The sequence below is a fragment of the Microtus pennsylvanicus genome, chromosome 9 (assembly GCF_037038515.1).
Source record: "Microtus pennsylvanicus isolate mMicPen1 chromosome 9, mMicPen1.hap1, whole genome shotgun sequence".
In the NCBI taxonomy this organism is placed as follows: Eukaryota; Metazoa; Chordata; class Mammalia; order Rodentia; family Cricetidae; genus Microtus; species Microtus pennsylvanicus.
The window spans coordinates 80,836,997-80,852,250 of record NC_134587.1 but is presented as its reverse complement, the minus strand read 5'-3'; the positions used below and the strand labels follow the sequence as shown (position 1 = coordinate 80,852,250).

General features: G+C 39.8%; 1 protein-coding gene across 1 annotated transcript in view; it reads right to left on the bottom strand.

The window, feature by feature from the left end:
• LOC142857760 (disintegrin and metalloproteinase domain-containing protein 25-like) overlaps window positions 1-14,855 on the bottom strand; it is a 43,236-nt gene extending 28,381 nt beyond the window's left edge. Inside the window, exon 1 of the mRNA XM_075986570.1 lies at window positions 14,765-14,855. The gene's annotated coding sequence lies outside the window, so the exon portion shown is untranslated. The remainder of the gene's footprint in view (window positions 1-14,764) is intronic.
• Between the last annotated feature and the right edge of the window lie 399 nt (window positions 14,856-15,254).

The window sequence follows — 15,254 nt, the reverse complement described above, 5'->3', positions numbered from 1 at the left end:
CTTTAAAGGAGACTACATATGGCTTCAGGATTTGTAATCTCTGTCTCTGATATGGGTGCTATAACAAGGTAACACAAAGTAAATGACTTAACTTTATAAATTTATCCCATGACTTCTCTGGGGGGGGGGTGAGGAATGCTTTCTTCAGGGACACATGTTCTCTGAATTTACTAAGGAACAGTTATTTTCAAACTTCCATCTGGTTCTAGTCATTCCCTGGTTTGTGTAAGCATATTGTAATTATTATTTGTTGCTCTTTATATCTATGATTTCCCTCTTATAGAAACACTTATATTAGATAAAGTGTATCTGTGTATGTCTGTGTGTGTTTGTGTGTGAGGGGTGTCTATGTCTATGTGTGTAGTCAAATAATTCCAGGCAAAGAAGGTTTGCATGTAGTTATAAAAGTATAATTAATCAGGAAGATAGACAGATTTGAATCCAAGTGCAATGAATTTCAGAACACCTGGGTATCTGAAAAAAATTAATGAGTTTGAAAGGGGAAATAGGCAGAAATATAATAATAACAGAAAACTTTAATACTCATTCTCAATAGTGACTATAATGTCCACATGATTAATATGTAACATCACATTTGGCCAACACTATTATAAACAATTAACAGGCATATGTAGGGCAGGCCACCCCATAGCAGTAAAGCCTATATTCTTCTAAAATAGGCAGAAATATTTTTCAATATTGATCATATGTTATACCATAGACTATCATAAAAATTTCAAAAGATAGAAACTATGTTAAGTATCTCTTCTAACTTGAAAGTAACTAAATGAAAAATCAGTATCAAGGGAGCTGGAAAACAAAATGTGTGGAAGTTAAATAATTGAATAACCAGTGGGGTAGATAAGATCAAAGAGAAACAAGTAAAATCAGGACCCAACCAAAACTAAAAACAAGACATTCCAAAACATATGGGACTCAGGAAAACAGTACCAGAGAGGTGTGAACAGCAGCAATCAACACAAGTGAAAAGAATCAATTAGGCACAGGCTGGAGAGATGATGGTGTGGTGGATAGAAGTGCTCTGAAGTCTCATCCAGCCTTGAGGCTAGTCTATTTATTGCATCTTGTTATGCAGTGTTTGGTTGTTATCCATGGGAGGTGTGCTCTTTTCGGAAGGGAAAGTAAGGAGCAGGGGCTCTTAGGGAGAGGGAAGGTGGGGAGGAACTGGGAGAGAAAGGGAGGGGAGGACGCAGTCAGGATGTAGTGTATAAGAGAAGAATAAAGGAAAAGAAACAAATTTAAAACTTTATGTAGAAAAAGCCTCATTTAAACAGGGGGAAGGGGACATCCTGCACAAGCCTCATGACCTGAATCTGAACCCTAAACCCCAAGATAGAAGGGGAGATTCAACTCCTGAAAACTGCCGATTTCCACACTTGCATTATTGCATAGGAGCATCCGTGCACACACACAAATCATAAGCACACATGCACAGTAATAAAATAGTAATAATAATAATAAATGGCAAAAAGACACATTTTAAAAGGAGCAAACTAAGCCTCAAATTAGCAGAAGGAAAGAAATCACAAAGAAACAATAAAGGAAATAAAAAAATGAACACAATGGTAGGTTTTCAAGGGAAAAAATATGGAAAAAATTTTTAAAAATTGCTAAGCTAAAAAGAGAAATGTGAGAATGCTAGAATAGTATAAGATGAAATAAAATCAGAAATGAAAGAGAAAGAATTGCCACATGTGATTCTGAAATCAAAAAGATCCCAGGGGCCTGTTACTCACAGATATGTATCAACAAATTGAATAACCTGGAATAATAAGCAGAATGCCAGAGATATCCATGTGCTGAAATTGTTTTACAATTATTAAAGCTAATAATTGTACAAATGAATGGGATTTACTGTGCGATTTCCACACACGTGTGTCTTATGCATTGATCCTGTCCATACACAGATCCATCCTCAGCTCACCTTCCCTCTTCCTGCCTATTCTTAGCCGACTACTTGGGATTGGTTAGATAAACCATCAGCAAGCTCATCCCCGGAGACAACAGATTCTCCTTCCTTTGGCAGCCATTGGTTGCCTGCTGCTCTTCATCTAGGAGTGGAACCTTGGAATATTTTCTCCATCCCATATTGGCATGGCAACTGGTAGTGCCATTGTGTCGGTCTTGTTTAAGCAACCATGTTGTTGAGATTTCATGGGTACAGCTTCCCTGCCATGTCTGGAAGACACTCTAGCAGCAGACATCCTGGTCCTCTGGCTCTTATAATCTTTCCACCCCTCTTCTGTGATTTTCTCTAAGCCTTTGGTGTAGCGGTTGCATTACTGGTGAATATGTTGGAGCTTGGAACTCCACAGTCACTTGTTTTCCTCACTGTGACCAGTTGGAGAGCTCTGTAATAGTCTCTGTTGCAAAACAAAAAAAGCTACACATCTCTATGAGAGTAAGGGTAAACATCTAAAGCACAGTTAGTGTGGGAGCCCACAGAAGTGGATCTGTTCCACCTTGACTAAAGGTCAGAGAGTTCAGGCCTATTCTTGATCCTTCAGGAGGTTTGACCTCAGGTGTAGCTGCTCACAGGATGTTTTGGCCTAGGGTGTGGTTACTTGACGTTTCAGGTATTAAGAAGGTAATTACTTGGTTTGTTCCTTGTATCGTTGCAAAGGAGTCTTTTTGCCTTGCCCCCCCCCTTTTGGAATTAGGGTATATAAAGGTTATGAGAAATAAACATGAAACAAATCTCAGTACTCACTGGATGCCCTCCTGACTCTGTCTGTTGTCTCTTGTCTAGTTCTTTCTCAATCCTCACTCTTCCCCCCAAGTATGGACAAATATGTTGGACTGGACCCTTCAAGTTAGAAAGCGTATTGGTTTAGGAAAATGATAGTAAAAAGTTCTTCTCTGGGGATGATGGTCACAAGCAGCTGGCTGGGTTTACAATAAATGCCAGGCAAGGATTCTCTTTTCTTGAATGGGCCTCAGTGTTGGGGGCACAGAGGTCCTTGTACTCACAGAAAAGCACTGAGAGAACCAGGAATGTCAACCATGCAGGGGTGTCATTGGAGGAGATAAAAATCAAATACCTGAATTCCACACAGAGAGCCGAGAGTGGATTTTGTTAATGACCCAGTGAGTTTTGCTATTTGTGGAGGCAGACCTCACCCAAATTCCCAAAATAATTATTCCAGACTCTTCCCTCTCTAGACCGTAGGTACCCATACTTAGGGAAGACATCACAGGTATTTTGCGCCCTGCTGACCTATGCTATTGGTCAGAAAACACACTAAACTCTAGGCCTTTCAGCTATAGAATGCACCCTCATGATCACATGTACTTGTAAAGGAATTTCTAGGTAGTCACACCTCCAGCGTTATTGTGCACCTGGAACTGGATTGTTTGTTGCCTGGAAACCATTTCCCCAATCATACTGTTTGAAGTGTGCTGTCAATGAACTGCCTGGCATTAGACTCCCCAAAGTCTGACTCAGATTGACGAAGTCTATCTGCACCAGATTTTGATTCTAATTTATTCGAGGGGTTAATGTCCCTGTCTGACACTGAAGGGACCCCCTCACCTGAGGTCCAATTAGCCAGCTGTTGGTTATCCCCAAGATAAAAGTGCCATCTTTGCATCACTGGGGGATATTGTTTGCGACCTGTTGTCTTTGTGGTTGATAGGTGTCTCCTCTGAGTAGGACTGTTCATTGATTTTCAGCTTTTATGGCATAGCAATTTCTAATACTATGAGCTCTAATGCTTAGGGAGAAAGCGTCTTGGTCAATTCTTGTGTCTGAAGTGTATAGTGTCTTTAGAAGCAAGGTCTTAGGTTCATTTCATTAACTTCTTCAAAATGTTGTAAGAAAGGTGGGATAGGAAAGTTAATGGGAGCTAGTCACATTTTAAAAGTCTGGCAAGCCACTCAAGAACAGAAAAAAAGGCAAAGAAATCTGTCCCATTTTCTCTTGTTCTGGCTTATTTTTAACGTCCTTAACACATAAAATCTTGTTTTCTAGTTATTTGATTTTGAAAGCACAAACACACTGATGTTCTTTACTTAGTGACCGATCTATTTTTTACAAGCTAGAAAACAGTCTTTCTAATTTTTTCAATTATTATGTTTCAGTAAAGTCAAAGAGAATAATACCCAGATAACTGACAATATCCAACAACTAAATATTTAAATATATAGAGAGAATCATTTTAGTTTTCCTCAAAGAGAGCAGAAAGTTACAACTGAGCTATTCACCAGTGTCACCTCAAGATTTATTTTTGTTCTTTCATTTCTAAAATATTCTACAGCTATGGTTTTCATATAATTGTTGGTCATTCACATTTTGTTATAAGTAGATGGAAATCATGCTAACACTGCCTCTGAAGAGACATGCAGATTTGATATTAGAGTATGGTGGCAGATTAGGAATTCTCCAGCTTCACCAACATTTAAGAACCCTTTACAAGAGGTGCTTTCTTGTCTCCTTCAAGGAAAAACGCTGGAGTTATTAGCACCATGGACCACATACGAACAAATAACAGGGGTGAGGTTCACGCTGTGGTGAGCTCAGAGGCTTACTATGTATTACTACCATGGGATTGTATCACCAAAGATGTTGGCCAACAGTATCATCATGCAAAGACAGCCAAATCTCCCAGACTTGAGTCTCTGCCTGGGCTTTTCTATCTAGTCCTGCTGTTCACCTTGAAAATCCCCTTGCCAATCTGGTGATCAATCTCCAAAGGAAAGATTTGTTCCTACCTATTTCTAGCATCTAAGCTTCTATATGGCCATACTTCAATAACACTCTTTAACACTTCTCAGATTGTAAGGCAGGGACAGGTAAGGTGACTAACCATGGAGGAGAATGCAGCCCTGCTAAGGCTTGGTGTCCAAGTGGCTAATTCATAAAGTCTCAGTGTTCTGCGTTAAGGATACCAAAGGGGTCAGAAGGCAAACACACACTCATGCATGCCCCATGGAGTATTGTCCTAGCGCTGTCCACCCTAAGTGGCCGAATAGTGACCATAGAGATCTCAGTCTGAGAATCTAATATGTGGCCCTGCCCAGCTACAAGAAACTGCAATCTGTAGTATCTTCTGATGAGAAGAAACCACATCACTCAGCCAGCTATTCTTTCCTCCTGTGGGATCAAGCTTGAGGTTGTACCACAAAGTTTAGCACAGCCAGCAATCTCACCATTCGGAACACCGTTAACAGGCTTTCCCAACTAGGCCTTGGTGCAATAAGGACTGTCTCGGTGCTCACTGCAAACCAGTGTAATCATCAGTCCAAACTAAACTACAGAGGAAGGTTCTACCACTCCCACGAATAGCAGAAATTGCTGGAAGGGAAGATCACTTCCTCAAACATTAGGCATACAAAGGTTTTGAAACACTGGTGAAACAACCAAAATAAACCATGTTCCAAGAATGAACTCTGCAAACATGGATGCCTAGGAAATGACTTCAAAAGTATTCTAAATAATTCCAATAGGAAATCCTTGGCAGTGGAATTGGTGAGGAAGAAAAAAGAATCAATGAGTCCAAAGGTCCATTCGACATGATGTAGTCAAGTGGGATTCCTAACAGTGGAAGCAGTGGCTGTCTCCGACTCTTCTTGGCTTTTGGGATGCTCTTCTTTATACTGGGTGGCCTTGCCCAGCCTTAACATAAGGTAAGGTGCTTAGTCTTACTATAACTTGATATGCCATGTTTTGTGGATATCCAAGGGAGGCCTGCCCTTTTCTGAATAGAAACTGAGGAGGAGGGAATGAGGGAGGCAGAGGGGGAGGATCTTGGAGGAGAGGAGGGAGGATAAACTGTGGTCAAGATTAAAATAAATAAATAAATAATGAAAAGAAAAAAGAGTAATATGAAAAAAATGAAGGCCAATGACAACATAAGGTTCCTGTAGAAGAATAAATATAAAGTTGAAAGAATTTTATGAAGAAAAAAATAAAAAGATGCAGAAAGCATATTTAAACAAATAATGCCTAAGTTCTCCATACATGGGAAAATATGACAACCTTTAGGTACAAAGAGCCAGGGGATAAATCACAAATTCAATTCAAAGAGGAACTCACAAGGACACATGGAGATCAAATTACCAAAACAGAAAACAAAAATATTGAAATCCTCAAGAGAGAAGTGCACCCGACGGTCCCTTGACTATGTCACTAACCTGCTGAAGCTGTCAGGTGCCCTGTGTGTCAGGTTGAAGTAGTTGACCAAGACTAGAGCCCGCCCTACACATTTCCCACTGGACAAACATGTTATTTCACTGGTAAGCACAGCTTGTCCCTGACTTGTGTTTCAGAGGTGTTAGCAGAAGGCAATTGGAAATACAGCTACACGATGAATAGAGGTTTGTCAGAACCATCTACCAACAAAATGAAATGTTTCGTGGCCTACAGAATAACGAATGGTAATAAAAGGGAGCAGGTCATTAAAGAGAATAGTCTCCTAGCATTGTTTTTATCTGTCTGAAATATGCTGCTTAATTTTTCACTTGATAGATTAAAACTACGTGATTTTTCTTGAGGGTTAAGAGAATGTTACACAGAAAAGATGAAGAATTAAGAAAAACGTAGTGGAAACTAAGGCAAACCTTATTGGATTGTCTGTCCCATCTGGCAAGCTCGTGATTACCAATGTTGGGGGAGGCGTGGAGGGGTGTGGCTGGCAAGCTGCCGACATTGCTTTCTATCTGGTGCTGACGTAGGCGCCAAAAACCTGTTGGTAAGTTTGATATGTTGGGCAATCTTTGTGATAACTTAGTTCTTAGGCAACCGTATGAAAAACAAACTATGTCTACTGGCTGGTTGGTCTGGAGTGTAATGAGATTTTGCTTCTTAAGATGGCAGATGGCCAGGGTGCTAAGTGAGAGATGCTCTTGTCAATTTCCCATCTATGACAAAACTCTTTGATTCAGATAATTAATAGTATTTTGATAAAATCCTGGAAAATCAGTGTTAGACTGCTAATAAATAATGTCTTTGGGGAAATAAATGATGGTTGTGTATTCAGACTCTTCATTTACATAACAGATACCTGAAGAAAACAGTTTTCAAAAAGAAAGATTCATTGTTATAGCTCATGGTGTCATAGATTTCTGGGCATGGATGGGTAGAGTCATTGCTTCAGTCCTAAAGTGAGGTAGAAGAACATCACGGAGGCTGGAGTACATGCCAGAGGTTTGAGCCATGCCATCCAGGGAGCTGAGAATGACGGGAGGAGCCAGAGAGGAAAACATACCCAAAGAGACCCATTTTCTTCAAATAAAGCCCCCATTCCATATCATCTCCTTGTAGTCAACCTGTTCAGATTCTGAATCTTTCAATAGATTAAAGCACTGATTAACTCAGAGTGCCTGTTCCTTTGTTTTTTATCACCTGGAAGAATACTAGAAGGTTCTGTGATCAATATCTTTTAAGTTGGCATAATAAGAAATAATACACTCATGTAATAGTGAATTTGATATTGGGCTTTCATAATATTTAAACTATTTTAACTGCTTAGGTCACTGTTTTATAAGTGCTAACTGTAAAATAATTCTTGTGCACATTTGAAACAGTTCTTACCAATAATTTATTCAAAATTACAAAGGAACAAACTAGTATGGTGGGGAAGACTGTCGTAGTACTGAGGAGGTCTCATCTGCTCCAATTAGAGCATCATAGATGGTCTTCCAGTGTAGCTGTACTGCAACCAAGCAGATTTCAGAAGGGTTTCCAATTCACTGTGCCTCCTACTGTGGCTTCAGAAAATTCTAGTCTGCCCTCCCAGCACTCTCTGCCTCTGAGCAGGGCTTTGAAGGGCTGGTCTCACCCTCTTATATTCTGGGTGGACATTAGTGACTTTATAATAGTTCTCAGTGTGGTCTTTATTTATTTTCTATTTTTTAGAAATCTTCCATATATGAACCTATGGGTTTTTTTTGTCAAATACATTTGAGGATTTTGTCATTAGTTTTCTACTTAGTTATGTAAGATAGAAGTAAGATAGAAGAAGAAAACAATATTTGTGGATAGGAAGACCCTGGTTTTAAAATGATCTATGAAAATAACAACCTCTCCAAACTACAATTTATTATATCAAAATCAACTAAAAATTAGTTTGAAGATTGGAATATGAATTATATAAGAAAATGAGCATTTTGCCTAGCAATAATACATTCTCAAGAGTAGCACACTCTTTCTCCATTCTTATAGCCAGAGGGACAGTGTATTTACCTATATTATATAATATATTTATATCGTTTATAAACTGCACCCAAAAAGATTTACCATCTTCCATGTTTTGTTTTTAACTTCTGATTTTGAACTAGTTATAGGTTTGCAGGAACCTCTAGTTATAACTAGTTCTAGTTATAACTAGTTGAACTAGTTATAGGTTTGCAGGAATCACACAGGGAGGGACTACTTACCTTCAACTAGCGCCCTGACTATATTGTCTTCCGTGGGCTAAGCAGGTTATCTAATAGTTATCTAAAGCCCAAGAACTTTATTTCATAGAATCTACAAAGCACATTCATATTTCCCCGAACAAGAAATTGTATGTTTACTCAATATGCTATCTTTTCCAGTGATTTTATAGTTGCATATTTTACAGTTAATTTCCTGATTCACACTGAAATTTTATATAGAGTTTGGCATTGGAATTTGAATCATAGGTGGGTTTTTTTTTTACCTCTGGGGGTGGTACTTATTGATTTTTTTAGATTGATTTATTAAAAAGAATTACATCTTCCATTGATTTGCTTTTTTGTTTCTTTATCAAAAGTAAATTGGGCATGTTTTTATGTGGATCTACTTTTGGGTCTCTAATCGGTTCTATCATTGTTTCAGAACTGCAGTCTTGATGACTGTCCTTACAACTCTAGGATTGTGATTCCTCCCAATCTAGTCTCTTTTCTCAAAACTGTTCTAGTTAGTGTTGTTGTTTTGGTTTTCTATATAAATTATAAAATAACATTGCCTATGTTCATATTTAAAGAGCCTCCCTAGGTTTCGATAGGGAAGTGTGAAAGCTGGAAGTCAATTTAGAGAGAATGGGTGTTTTCACCATGCCAAGTCTGCTTACCCAGGAGCACGGTCAGTCTCACCAACTTCTGTGGTCCTCTTTCATTTCTTTAGTTGACATTTTAACATTTGTGTAGCAAATGTAAAACACTTATTTTGGTAGGCTTTTATTTATGAATTGAATCTTGCTTGGAGTAATTTTAAATAGTTATGTGCATTTTAGTTTGCTTTTTGCTTGTCCATTGCCAGTGTCTAACTTTTGGGTGTTGGTTTTATGTTCTGCAGCTCCACTGAATTCTTAATTTCTAGTGTTTTTGTTTACTTTTTTTGCTTTTGTAGATTTCTATTTTTTTGTGTGGTTAATCTGATCATATGTAAGTACAGATAATTTTCTTTCTTCCCTTGTGAATTGTAAATTTTTGGTTTTTAATTCCTTGTCTTATTATTATGGCTGGGACTTACAGTGCACTGTTAACTAAGAATAGTCATGACATGTATCCTTACTTTGTTCCCAATCTTAGAGGGAAAGTGATGGAGGAAGGTCATTGGTTAAAAAATAAAGAAACTGCCTTGGCCCATTTTATTGGTTAGAACATAGGTGGGTGAAGTAAACAACAGAATGCTGAGAGGAAGAGGAAGTGAGCTGAGAGACGCCATGCTCCCCTCTCCCGGGCAGACGCGATAGCTCTGCTCTCTGAGGCAGACGCTACCGATGAAGCTCCGACCCAGGATGGACGTAGGTTAAGATCTTCCCTGGTAAGCCATCTCGTGGGCTACACAGATTATTAGAGATGGGTTGATTGGGATATGAGAATTAGCCTGTAAGGGCTATAGTTAATGGGCCAAGCAGCGTTTAAAAGAATACAGTTTGTGTGTTGTTATTTCAGGGCATAAGCTAGCCAGGCAGCCGGGGTGCTGGGGAAGCAGCCCCGCTGCTCCTATTACAACAGGAAGGCAGTCTTTAACCATTAAGTATAATATTAGCTGTAAGAGTGTTACAGATGTTCTTGATGGGGGTCAGGAAATATTCTCTATTACTGTTGTATTGGGGGTGTTTTCTTGAATCATGAATTGGTATGGATTCCTTTAGGTGATTTTTGTGGTGGCAGGAGGGTCCCTTGACATACATAGTCGTATAGTTTTATCTTTTTCCTTTTTGAAACTGCAACTTTTTTGAGATTATAATTACAATACCACCCACTCTCTTTCATCCCTTTAAACCCTCCTTTATACCCCTCCCCATGAGACTTCAAACTCAAGGTCCATTTTTCACTAGTAGTTATTGCATGCATATATGTGTAGGCATATATATATTCCTAAATATAATCTGCTCAGTTTGTATAATGCTACTTATAAGTATGTTTTCAGGGATGGCCATTTGGCATTGGACATCAAATTGGTGTGCTCTTCCCTGGATTAGACCACGTCTCCTGGTTCCAGCTTTCCCCAGTTGCCTATAGTTCTTTGTGTAAGTTTAAGTCCTCATGGGCATTCTGTCATCCAGTATGGGCAGTCACGTTGGTGAAAACTCATGTAAATGTAGCTTCTGATGCCACAAGTAGACACTCTTGCAGCAAACTTCCTGCTGCTCTTGCTCTTACAGTCATTCTGACATAGTTGTTTTGTGTGTGTGTATGTTTGTTCATTTTAACCTTGTTATTATGAGTTACACAAGTTTATTTTTAAAATTCTGAATGAGATCCAAATACCTGAAGAATTCTGCCTGATTTTAAAGTTTTAGTTTTTCAGTGCACGGTTTGCTGAAAGTTTTTCAGTTTAGAACTTTGTACCTAAGCTCATGAAGAACTATTGGTTTGCAGTTTTCGTCCGTGTAATTCTTAGATGTATTATCGTTGGCTGGTGTGACAGGATAACAAAGGCCTCTTTAAAGTAGTTCAGAAGCATTCTTCTTTCTGGAGGAGATTTTTGAAGTGGTGTTAGTTGTTTGGATAGTTGATAAATTCTTCATTGAGATATTTGTGTGTGTGTGTGTGTGTGTGTGTGTGTGTGTGTGTGTGTGTGTGTGTGTATCTAGAAAATTCTTTCTTGGAAGCTTTGAAAATACAAATTCAAGTGTGTTAATCTCGTAGGATTGTTCCCGTGACCTGCTTCATCTTGTCTGATTGGAAGTTTGTGCAGTGTGAGGAAGTAAGGAAAGAAGGAAAGAGGAAGCATTTGTGTGAAGGCAATATTACTACAGTGGTATACAAACTCTCCAGAAGTGACACTCCCTGACAAATCCCTCCATTACCTTTTCACTGACAAACTCCTCAAAGTCCTAGACATCCCATGACAGACACAGGTCTGAGTGGGCAACTGACAGTAGACTTCAATCAATGTGGATAATTTTGAAGTTTTGGTTGTATGCTTTAAGAGTGATCATGTGTGTTTATCTAGACTTCTCACGATGCCTGTCATGCTTTGGACTTCACAAGGCACATATGAACACCCATATATGGACACTAGCCATTGACAAAATACCCAAGCATCTACTACACAATGGTTTATTATAATAAAATATATAATTATTATAGCAATTATTACCTAGAAATAATAACATTATTTTTTTCTCCTAGCCACCTGCCTTCTCATCTCCCTCAAAAAAAAAGTTGCCTGAGGACTCCAGGATGACAATAAACCAGATGCTGCTCCAGTCACTCTTCTCATTGAGAGTGAACCCAACTCCCAGCTCCCTGCTTTCCCATGTTGCATTATGCCCACAGGAAGTAGCCAAACTTGAGCTGATGCCCCAATATCCAAAAACTCTGGGATGTTTGGTCAAAAGTGAGACCCCAGCCCTCTAACGCCCCTATATTCAAGGAGTCTGGGATGATTGGAAGTGTCACCCCAGTCCCTGGTATCTATCCTAAGCTTCCACCCACTGGGAGTTGCCTTGGTTCAGACTCCACCTCCGGGAAGCCCACCAAGTGCTGAACCTTCCTCAGGGAGGGTCAGGATTACTCCCACGGGCTATTTAGGCTCGCTCCGGACAAAGGTAGACGTGGTTTCGAAATTTGTGTGGACTCCCCCATTTCTGTCTCCCCCCTCCACCATGCTCCTGTGCCACCCTGGATTGCTGCAGTAAACATAGGCATCTTCGATTCAGTCTAATCTGGTCTGACTGAAATTATTTGCATCGGTGGAGAGGCTCTTCTTGAGATTATTTCTAACAGACAACTTCAACAGAACCTCCATATACAAGTTGCCCATGCATGCTTCAGCATTGCCAGGGCATACATTTCAATTTCAATTTCTCTTCTGGGAAGTGGTAGGATCTTGGGGAAGTGTGTCTGATTGGAAGCTCTTGTATCACTAGTGTTGTATCCTCACAGGGGGTGTGGAAGCCCAGTTTCTTGTTTTGATTTCTGTCTCCTGGTTCATCATATAAACAGTTGCTTACCACATGTCCTCTCCACCATGTTGTAACTGTAGCCACTGCAGCCAGAAGAGCCAGGACTCAGCTAATGCCAGCACCAAGCCTTTGAGCCTCCAAAACTATAGTAATAAGCCTTTTCTCTTTATAAAATTACTTGCCTCCACTATTGTGTTGTAATAAAGCAAGGCTAATTAATACAATGGGATAAACTAGAGAAACACAAAATGCCTTAAAAGCTGGCTCTAGCAAATCTAGATTTTTGACTTTGAGAATACGGAATTTATTTCTCAGAAATATAGGTCTAAATGAAAACAAAACTATGGTTGATAATGGATGGGAAAATCCCCATGCTAGCCTCTTCTTCCTGTCAGACATGCTGGAGCAATCAGCCCATTGTGGTGAGTAGCCTATGGGTACCGCAGCCTTGAAACCATAGCCACTGGCTTTTCCAGGGTTTCCAGTCCTTCTGGAACCACATCCTATAAACAATTTAGTCACTCAAAGTTTTGCTTCTTTTTAAGACAAGGGCTTCTCCTACTAGCTCAGGCTGGGCTTGGACTTGCTCTGTAGCTCTGGGTTAGCACTCTTGGCAATGTCCCTGCTCTGGCCTCCAGAGTGGCACAGTTATAGGCACGTCCTACTAAGCCTTGCCACATTCTCTGTTTTGATAAGACAGTTGTTAAGGTTGGAGTTCATTGCTCACAAGGAACTCTTTTGACTTGGAATGATCATTTCAAGTTGTGTACTCACACTTAACACTTTCTGGCAAGTATTCTCACATGAGTCCTATCCTTCAGAAGTATATTTGATCATCTACATTCATGAGGAAACAATTTTCTTAAGACTTTTGGGAGAATATGAGATTTGAGACTATCAACCAAATCCTGCAGCCTTGGGGAAGAGTAGTCACTAGACCATCAAGTAATCAAGGGTCCTAACTGGTCACACATCCTAGCTGGGAACCTCCAAAAGTTGCCCTGATTTTTATTACAAGAATTTGCCTATTATTTATACTGTTCTTGGATGAAATACCTTTGAGAATGAAATTTGCTTTCATAGATCACCATAGTAGGAATTTGTTAGAGTTTTCTGTCTGATTGATTTTCAAGAGAGGGTTTCTCCGTATAGACTTGGCTTCCCTGGAACTCACTCTGTAGATCAGGATGCCCTCTAACTCATAGAGATCCACCTGCCTCTGTTTCCTGAGTGCTGGGATTAAAGGCGTTTGCCACCATTGCCAGGCTGTTTCTAAGTTTTACAGCAAGATACTATTATTATAATCTCTGGTACCAGATATTATACCATTGTGATACTCTAATGTTACATATTGTAAGGATTTTATCATCTTGATGTGATAATTTCCCGACTCTAAAGTACATTTCTGATGCTATATTTAAGTTCATGAAACAATAAGAACACTTACATCAGAGATACGTGTATCACTTCTAATACTTTGAAGATACCTTTGTTCATTCTTGGATATATTTTTGTATTGCTTTGTAAAACAGTGAGACCTCCATCTTTGAATTTTAGAAATAAGATCACTACCTAATAAGCTTCCAGCAGTTTAGAGTGTACAAAATAAGCAGGTGTGGTCACATGCAAACACTGAATTCCCTTTATCTACCACAGTGCGGCAAGTGAAAAGAAGCATTTTGAGTAAAATGCCGTACAGTTTGTAGTTTTGTTTTCTGCATTTTTTAAATATCCAGAATCAAACTTGGTTGGAAAACAATGAGTAGGAGATTCCAGAAGTAAGCAATTCAAAAAAGTTAGTTTTTAGCTACAACTATTCCATCTTAGTTACAAGCTACTAATAATTATTACTTGTTATTATAATCTCTCTCCTTGTCAGCTCTAACCATCAGCTCAGTACAGCCTAGAATCTCCTGTGAGGAGAGTCTCAGCTGAGGGAACCCTCTGTTCAGATTGACCTGTGGGGGATTCTCTTGAGTGTTAATTGATGTAGGAGGACCCAGTTCATTATGGGCAGCAACAACCCTTTGGAAAACTTTCCCAGAAAATATATATAGCTAAGCCTGACCTTGTGTATGAGCCACCGAGTGGTATCCTCCATGGCTTCTGTGGCACTTTGTAGGTAGTGAGTGAGTTCCCAGGTTAGAAATGATGTTTTGTGGACTAGTAAGCTTGCTTTCAAGTTGGTGCGTGTTCAGACTCCAGTTCATACTGACCCCCTACAATGGTGGGCAGAGACCAGGAAGTACGAGCCACCTGTATCTGATCTTTGTGACTGTCTTTCAAGATGGCTCTCCTGGTACACAGCCTGATGACTTCTGGTTTCATCCTGGAAAGGAAGTTCTGGAACAGAAAGATGCTTCAGATTTTCCAGCCAGAGGGAACACACCAAGCTGAGAGGTCACCCAGAGCTTACTCACCCCTTAGGTCAATATTTCCCAAAGCTTCTCCGAGGATAAGAATCCATGAGGCAGTAGCTGAAAATCTGAATTCCCCATCTGTGTCTTTGGAGAGTCTGATTCAGTCACCTCAGGGTGTCGTCTGGGGATTTCCTGCTTGTTAGGCTACCAGGTTACTATCATTAGGGAATTTTGGAGAATATTGAGTTAAAGTGGGCTTTCCCAAGTTGTCCCCATGAATCTCCTTTTAAAAATCAAAGTATGCCATGCTCTGCCTAGCTACCCTGCTTGGGGCTGGGCTGGAATCCTGCCATCCTTGACAACTTGGAAATACTCAGTGGCAAAAAACACGTTGGGGGCTGGAGAAGAAGTGAGAGTATCAGACTGATCGACACACGAGTGCCTTTTTCTATGTGGCAGCCCATTATAGAAGGACCTAGAATGTGGCTCACCTGTACAGAGTCCTGGGCTAGCCACACAGACTTATTGAGCCAGGGCCTGTGGGCGGATT